The sequence below is a fragment of the Tinamus guttatus genome, unplaced genomic scaffold, assembly GCF_059628265.1.
Source record: "Tinamus guttatus ecotype Peru unplaced genomic scaffold, ASM5962826v1 Tinamus_guttatus_pri_ptg000984l, whole genome shotgun sequence".
NCBI lineage: Eukaryota > Metazoa > Chordata > Aves > Tinamiformes > Tinamidae > Tinamus > Tinamus guttatus.
This window is the reverse complement of record NW_028289518.1, coordinates 125478-134277: the sequence shown is the minus strand read 5'-3', so window position 1 is coordinate 134277 and position 8800 is coordinate 125478.

The following is an 8800-nucleotide window of genomic DNA, read 5'->3' as shown; positions in this document are numbered from 1 at the left end:
GGCGCACTGCGCATGAGCGCACGCCCCCCCACCCCGGGAGGACTCCCTCCCTCCCCCGCCCCGCCCCGCCCGCGGCTACCGAGAGGCCCTGTGTGCAGTGGGCAGGAGCCACAGTCCCCGCCCCCGCGCACGCGCAGTGCCCTTCCACCATGAGGCGCCGCCAGCGCAGCCGCGAGCCGAGAAGCGGCCGCGAAAGATGGCCAAAAAAGGCCGAAAAACAGCCAAAAGCACGAGGATAAGGAAAGCTGAGGAGGCCCCGTCAGGGGACGAGGGGATCCGCCGCGGCATTTTGGCGGAAAAGAACCATCCCGACCTAGTAAAGTTGTGGTGTGTAGGGGGGCGTGGACCGAGGGCCGGGCCGGTGGGAAAAGCAGTGGGACGGCTAACGTGGGGGCGAGGGAGTGCGTGTGTCTGCAGAGATGGAAGCCGCGGTGTCAGGGCAGGTTTTGATACGATCCCAAGAGCGAGATTAAAACACAAATGGGTCAAATGTGAAAGAAGCTTTTAAGTTTTATTCTCATACGCACAATAGGCCAGGGCGGAAAAGAAGGGAAAAGGAAGGAAAAGAGAAGCAAGCGGGAGAGATGCAGCAGGATTGTGGTTGCCACCACCCCAGTGCAGCTGAGTGTCGCTGGCTGCGCCTGGGTGCGGGCACAGGTGCCTGGGTGCAGGCGCTGTCCCGCAGCCCTCGGTGCAAGGGATGTGGAGGGCCAGAAAGCGTGCGAGTGGGTGCAGGGGATGAACCACACACCTGGGAGGGAAATAACACACAGCGGCGGAGGGGGAAATCCGTGCTGCTTTTATGTGTCCATTCTTGCAGAGTCTGCCCCTTTGTGCGTGCTCTGGTGCTCCTCTTCCTCCAGCTCCAGTGCCAGCGCCGCTCCGTAGACGCTGCAGAGCATCATTTGGGCCTCGTGGTGACGGAGATAGAACACCTGGAGCTGATGCCACAGTCCTCTCAGAAGCAGGATCCCAAGGTGAAAAAGTCGTAAATCGTATGGAGATAAGAGATCCCGGTCTTTTCGGAGACGGGATGCGGAGGCCAAGGAGTCGTAAATTGTATGGAGATATCCCAGTCCTTGCAGAGACGGGATGTCAAGGCGTCAAGTGTCTAGAGATAAGACACGTGGAGCTGATCGATGGGAGGCCTGGGTCAAGAAGTCCTAAAGGGCAGAGCAACAACGTGGAGCCCACCACGATGCAGGGCTCAAAGCAGAGCCCCGAGCGGAGCCCGGCCTGTGGGCAGGCAGGCGGCAGCCGTGCCAGGGCGCTGCCTGAGGAGCCCTCCTTGGCCGCCAGCAAGGCTGAGGCCGCACGTTGCTCTCTGCCACCGGGCTCATCCGTGCCAGGAGGAGCCCAGCACAGCAGCAGCCTTCCTCATGGCGGCCCCCTGGCCCCTGCCACTGCTGTCACCCCCCGGCAAGTACGGAACATTCCAGAGGGGCAGTTATCGCCACGGGAACACCGATGCTCCCCAGGGCTCCGTGGAGCAGTGGCCCCAGCGCTGGCCATGCAGCAGCAAGGCCAGGTGAGCAGCAGGTCTGCGCAGCACCAGGGCCACTCGTGGTGCCCACAGGGTGCGGGGCAGCTGCGGGGCTCCGGGGCAGCCTGCGCGACGCCTCCCAAGGGAGGCCCCAAAGCCCCGCGCCCCCCTCGGCGCTGGCACCGCTGCCCTTGCCCTGTTCTCTGCTCCGCTTGGCACTGGGCTCCCCGCGTCCCTGCCAGAGGGGCTGCCGGGGGAAGGAGGCTGCTGCGGGCAGGCCCGGCACTGCCTGCTCCGGGCCCCACCGCTCGGCACAGAGAGACCCCTGGCACAGAGAGCCCTGCTCTCGGGGCTGCGAATGCCAACGGCTCCTTGGCCCTTGCAGGCCACGGGCCCCTTCACCCTGGCTGCTGCCAGCAAGTGCTGGGCCCACAGACGCCGTCACGAACGTGGTATGGAAATGGTTCTTTTTTGATTTCTCAAGTAGTGTTTTTTGTTGCTTATGTTCTTGTTAATGTTCTTCTTATTGTTAAGGAGATGGTTCTTATTTGTATTCTTGTTGTTCTCTTTCATATTCTTTTCATGCTTTTGGTTTCAATCTATATTTTGAGCTCAGGAAAGGCCCCCTGTGAGGTCACAGGAGGCCCACTGCGAGGTCATCCATTGTGAGGTCACTAGAGGCCCATTGTGAGGTCGTCCATTATGAGGTCATCCATTGTGAGGTCCTGAGCGGCCCATCCTGGGGTCGTGCATCGTGAGGTTGTCCATTGTGATGTCATCCATTGTGAGGTCTTCCATTCCGAGGGCACGGGAGGCCCATTGTGAGTTCGTCCATTGTGAGGTCATCCATTGCGAGGTCATCCATTCTGAGGTCACAAGAGTCCCATTGTGACGTCATGCATTGTGAGGTCGTGAGAGGCCCATTGTGAGGTAGTCCATTGTGAGGTCACAAGAGGGCCATTCTGAGGTCATCCAATGTGAGGTCCTTAGAGGCCCATTCTGGGCTCGTCCATTGTGAGGTGGTCAATTATGATGTCATCCATTGTGAGGTCATGAAAGGCCCATGGTGAGGTCATCCATTGTGAGGTCTTCCATTGTGAGGTCACAAGAGTCCCATTGTGAGGTCATCCATTATGAGGTCTTCCATTGTGAGGTCACAAGAGTCCCATTCTGAGGTCGTCCATTGTGAGGTCATCCATTGTGATGTCGTCCATTGTGAGGTCATCCATTGTGATGTCATTAGAGCCCCATTGTGAGGTCATCCATTGTGAGATCTTCCATTGTGAGGTCACAAGAGTCCCATTGTGAGGTCATCCTTTGTGAGGTCGTCCATTGTGAGGTCATCCATTGTGATGTCATTAGAGGCCCATTGAGAGGTCGTCCATTGTGAGGTCTTCCATTGTGAGGTCACAAGAGTCCCATTGTGAGGTCTTCCATTGTGATGTCGTCCATTGTCAGGTCATCCATTGTGAGGTTATTAGAGGCCCATTGTGAGGTCGTCCATTGTGAGGTCGTCCATTGTGAGGTCATCCATTCTGAGGTCTTCCATTGTGAGGTCACAGGAGTCCCATTGTGAGGTCATCCATTGTGAGGTCATCCATTGTGAGGGCACGAGAGGCCCATTGTGAGTTCGTCCATTGTGAGGTCATCCATTGTGAGGTTGTCCATTGTGAGGTCACAAGAATCCCATTGTGAGGTCATGCATTGTGAGGTCATGAGAGGCCCATTGTGAGGTAGTCTATTGTGAGGTCGTCAATTGTGATGTCATCCATTATGAGGTCATGAAAGGCCCATGGTGAGGTCATCCATTGTGAGCTCATCCATTGTGAGGTCTTCCATTGTGAGGTCACAAGAGTCCCATTGTGAGGTCGTCCATTGTGAGGTCGTCCATTGTGAGATCATCCATTGTGAGGTCATTAGAGGCCTAATATTACAGGCAGCAATCTGGATCTCTGTCTGTGTAGCTCTATCATTTTATGAGTCCAATCAGAAATTTTACTCTTCTATTAATATGTTTTGCATGATGAGGCTTTTGGGGTTTTTTGGATTTTGCCTTTATGCAGTTCTTTTTTATTAGGCCAGTTCGATGTGTAGTTATTTATGAGCAGCCTGTGCTGCTGGTTCATTGCTCTTACCACAGCTTTCATTTTACTAGTTTATCCGAGAAGCTCAGAGGACAGCACCGAGTATAATTTATATTCCACGGATCAATATGTGATGGGAAACGGCTGGCATTACCTCGAAAACTACCGTTACAACGTTATTAGAGAACATTCCAGCATTTGCTCCGGATTTGTTGCTTGCAACAGCAAACGTATCGTACATGGATCTCCAAGATGAGGTATTTCTATCAACACTTTTCCCAATTCTTTTATTCAGTTTCATTTTACGAATCCTTTAAGTATACAAATACTGTCCTCCCTCAAGCAAATGGATCCTTTTATTACTAGGGCACCCTTCTGAATCATGTAGATTTGCTTAGACACAAAGCAGCGCTGAGAACGTTTGTCTCGGTTGTTTTGTGAGTCAAGGGACTCGCTTCCACTTCAGCAGGAAACCTCAAAGGTGGGGGATGTCATCACTCTGTCAGTGCATCGTGTGCTCGTCCATTCCCTGAGCTTAAATTCTAGAGCTTTTTCTCAAAGAAGGTATTTTATTTGCCATCCTGACCTAAAGAAATCTAGCCTTTGATCACCAGGAAGATAAGATTATTATTATTATTTTTCAGATCATTATTAAGCTTAATTTAAAAAATCCTCTTTTTGACGTAGTGATCTTCTACCTGAAATGTCTTTCCTTCTCGTGCCATAGATACAGGTGTTGTTTATTGAAGATTATGGAGAAGTTTTCGATATCCCGTTGCCTGCTAAGGAAGAGAGAAGCAACTTTTTTGAGGACTTAATTTTAAGTCAAGCTGCTAAACCTCCTGCATCTAGAAAGAAAGCAGGTGAGCCTATTCTGTAGATAAAAATTTGCTAACTGTATGTTAACAGCCTTACAGTATTTGTTTTGGTAGTGGGTTTCCTATCAGTAACTCTGTGTGTGCTCCTATTTGAGTGCTGCGGATGGAATAAACTTTTCTGGTTCCCTTAAGCTCGGCAGGCCCTGGAAGTGCTGCCGGTGGCGCCGCCGCCTGAACCTCGGGAACCACCACAGGGAGAAACGCAAGGGGCAGAGGAGCAGGAGGAGGAGGCCCTTGGTGCACTTAGCGTTTTCTTAAGGGATGTTACTCTCAGACTTGCTACTGACGGACGTTTCAAGACCTTCACAAGCCCTGTTGATGCAGATGAAGTAAACTGCTCTGGGTCTGTAATACTGTACTGTCTGGGTGTATTTTTAACTGCCCGGTGTTGGTGTGCTCTAGCGAAAGGCTTATCTTTAGCACTGCACTAGAAGAATTTCTTTTTGAGGAGCAAAAAGTGCTTTGTATTTTATTTTGCTGACTCCCTGAGGCTCTTCAATGTCCTTTTTTTTGAGTAGTCACTGGAAGCCCTGGTTTCCTCCTAGAAAGTCAGAGCAGCTACCACCAGAGTTTGCCTGGGGAAAGACTTTGATATGTAGGTATGCTACAACTCTGAAATAAACAGTCAGCTTTCTTTGGGGCTGTTGGAATAAAGCCTAAAGCTCTCGCCACGTGTTTGTTGGCTGTCAGTGGTTCCTCTGGGAACAGGAGAAGAGCAGATGTTTGAAAAAAAATTCAAGATTCCGCCTGCCATTTTGTCTCTGGCTCCCCAGTACAGGATCAGCCATAAATGACATGTGGTTTCATCTTCCCCCAAAGCTTCCAAGTCCCTCTTTTACTCATTTAATTTACTGACTGTGCCCCCATCTTAACAGACTTATACTTCAGAGTCAGATGCAATTTTAATACAGCTGTGTATCAGCAAGGGCCCTGTTCCTCTGGGCATCCCTCGTCTTTCCCTTCCAGGCTCTTGACATGTGAATAGTCTAAACAAATAGAGGTGTCCTCACCTAAACTACCCTTGAGGCTCCTCTCACGCTCCCAGTAAAGACATAATTAGCTCTGCTCCAGGTATCTCCTCCTAAGGGAGATGCCTAGAGCAGCTGCTTCCAAAGGGCAATTCCGGCAGCGGATTTCCTGCTGCCCAGAGCAGAGCCTGGCTCGGGTGGCTCAATCCAGTGTATTTACTGTGATGTTCTGAAGCTGAAGGAAGCAAATCCTGCTCTGCATGTCTGTTCCCTTCGCTGTCCCACACACACTCCCCAGCTTCCTGCTGCCTTTCTTCTCCCTTCCAGTGTGTCTCTTCAAAGCCCTTTGAAAGAGCCTTTCCTTTTTCAAGCAGCTAAGTGGTTAGTTCCACTCTCTGCTCATAATGTCACAAATATTCAGGGTTTTTAAGAAGGCATTTATTTGAATTTATTAAAATAATGTGGGTAGATACTGTGTAAGTCTAATAAAACCTCTGGACCCACCTATTTAATTTGTAAGTACCTGATTATATCACAGTTATTAAACAGCCAATGGACCTTTCGACAATTCTCTCTAAAATTGACTTGCACCAATATATAACTGCAGGAGATTTTCTGAAAGATCTTGATCTAATCTGTAGCAGTGCCTTAGAATACAAGCCAGATAGTGAAGCTGGAGGTGAGGATAGCTCTTTATACCTCATTTAGACAACCTTTAAAATGCATAGATTGAGAAGAGTTGTCTCTTTACAATGGCCTTGGGATTAGCTCCCTTGAAACATCCACAGAGAGCATTTCTTGCCACTTTAAAAACTCATGTAGTGTTAAATTATTTAGAGATGAAATTATGTGCAATCGGTGCTAATGAAGATGTAGTGCGTCTGCCTTCATTATTAACTTTTATGTTCTTCTGCCAAAACTATTCACTGAAATAGCTTGCAAAACCTCTTTGGGAAAAGAGTTCATCTTTTCCATATGATCCAAATCAAGGATTTCACTTAGCTAGTGGCAAACACTCAGTTCTGACTATCAACTTTCAGATCGTCTCCTTAGAGACAAAGCTTGTGCTCTGAGAGATGCTGCCCATGCCATAGTGAAGGAGGAAATGGATAAAGACTTGGAACAACTTTGTGAAGAAATTGAAGAGTCTCGTGAGAAAAGAGGTATGTATTCCAACCCTCGGGATTTGAAGACTTGCCTCAGTATTTGTAAGTAGAAACGTGAGACCAACTTTTTTGCTGTCTGTTCTTCATTGCAAGGCTGCAGCTCTTCACAGGATGTGCCATCTCACTACGAGGTGATGCCACAGCAGCCCTCTGTTTCTAGATGTAATAAACAAGATAACAAGTGTAACGAAAGAATAGAGATGCCAGTGATGCCTGGAGCCTGCCCTACACCACTGCCTAATGGCAAGTTGCTTTTTCTTTTTAGATTTTTTTTTCTTTTTTTCTCCCCCACCAACAGGCTTTCTGGGTGATGTTGCTAATGCCATTGATATCCTTCTTGTGACAAGGTTTCTGCCGGTGGATACTTTGCCAAGGATTTCACACGTCTGTTTTGTGCAATATTCTGTAAATAGAAAGAAGGGTGGGGTTTTTTGTTTTCCTTTGTGGAAGGCATAAGGACAAAACCAGTTTTAAACAGGTTATCTGAATCATAAAACTTTACTGAGAATTTTCTTTATCCTTCAGTTACTTTCTTGAAATGGTCTCTTTTTAACTCTTCCCAGCATTCACTCTGCTTTTGATCTTTACTGGTTTTATAAGAGATTTGAAGAAGAGCTTTTCTCCAAAGGCTTTTTTGCTATTCGTCTCTATTAGTTCATGTAATGAGACAGTAAGCAACTTTACCCAATAGGCAGACAATAGGACTGCAAAGCAAGGCTAAAGTAGGAATTTTCTGGGCTTAAAAGCTTCAAATCTAGTTTAAAGTCTTGAATAAATTTAAAAATCTAACAACAAATGGACCGCTAACTTGCGGTCCTTCGGTGACAGAGCACTGGAACAGGCTACCCAGAGAGGTTGTGGAGTCTCCTTCTCTGGAGATCTTCAAAACCCGCTTGGATGCAGTCCTGTGCCACGTGCTCTAGGTGTCCCTGCGTATGCAGGGGGGTTGGACTAGATGATCTCTAGAGGTCCCTTCCAACCCTAAGCATTCTATCATTCTATGATTCTATGATTCTATGACATGTGTAGTGAGATTTGACAGTACTTTCAGTTCTTTGATTGTTTTACTTGACATACGAGGAAGATAAGAGCAAATTTTAAAGGAGGAGCTGCTTTGCTTATATTTTGGGTTGTTTTTTTCTAATATCTTATTGCAGTTCCATCCAAAAGAAAACGCAAAAGGAACAATTGCACTTCCAGTGGTGAAACAAAGAGGAGAAAGATTTTGCAGTGGAGTAAAGTGAATAGAAGTGGAGAAGACCAAGAGGAAGTAGACAGTGAGGGAGAAGAGTTCCTGGAAAACGGTGCTTCTAGCATGCACCAGACTGAAGCTGAGTTCATAGGAGGTTCTCGTGTGCAAGAAAGCCACAATAGTCTTCCATGACGACAGACAAATGTATATGAAAACAGTATTTCCACTTCCCTGGTTGCTGTGTGTGGGTCCACTCCAACAGCCTCACTCCACGCACAGCTCCTGGACAGTGTTGGCAGTCAGTTGTGCTGTGATGGGACTGTTTAGCTCCTGAAGCCTTCAAGAGCTTTAGCAGAAGGTCTCGTGCTATTTTCAACTCGTGTTGTCTCCATTTTGTTTTCAGCATCTGCTGGATTCTGTCACTAAGAGGACAAGGACCTTCAACATCTTTTACCTAGAAAAAAATATACGCTCTCCTCAACCAGTGCATTTACAAGCACCGGAACGATTATGACAAAACTAAACTCAATATGGTAAATTTTATATATGTTTTCTAATGGTTATATATAGTATTCTGTCATGGTTACAGAGTCTGCATGCCCTCTGGATATCATGCTTATTTCATATTCATTGCTTTAGTGCTTAGCTGTCATGTTATAAGACTTAGTATTTCCGTCTGGAAGACATTTACCCATATTGCAAAACCATTGTTATATTTGGCATAACTCTTTTCAGTTTCAGCAGGAAAAAGAGATTGGACTTGAAGACAACGGTTCCACCCACCCAGCTCCTTCAAAGCAATTAACCTTGGAGACTGTGGATAGCTGGTCTTGCTATCCACAAGTGTATCCAAGGTGTAGGGGGACCATGAAAGGAGGGTGCTCTTCTCAGTCTGTTACTTCCTCTTTCTCCCCCTCCTACAAGCAGGCAAACATTTGCAGATGTCTTCAGGAGGCATCCACCACCCAAGCCGGGCAATCCCAGTGTTGATTTGGTTTAGATATGCTGGAAATGGAGTGTTCAGGTCCA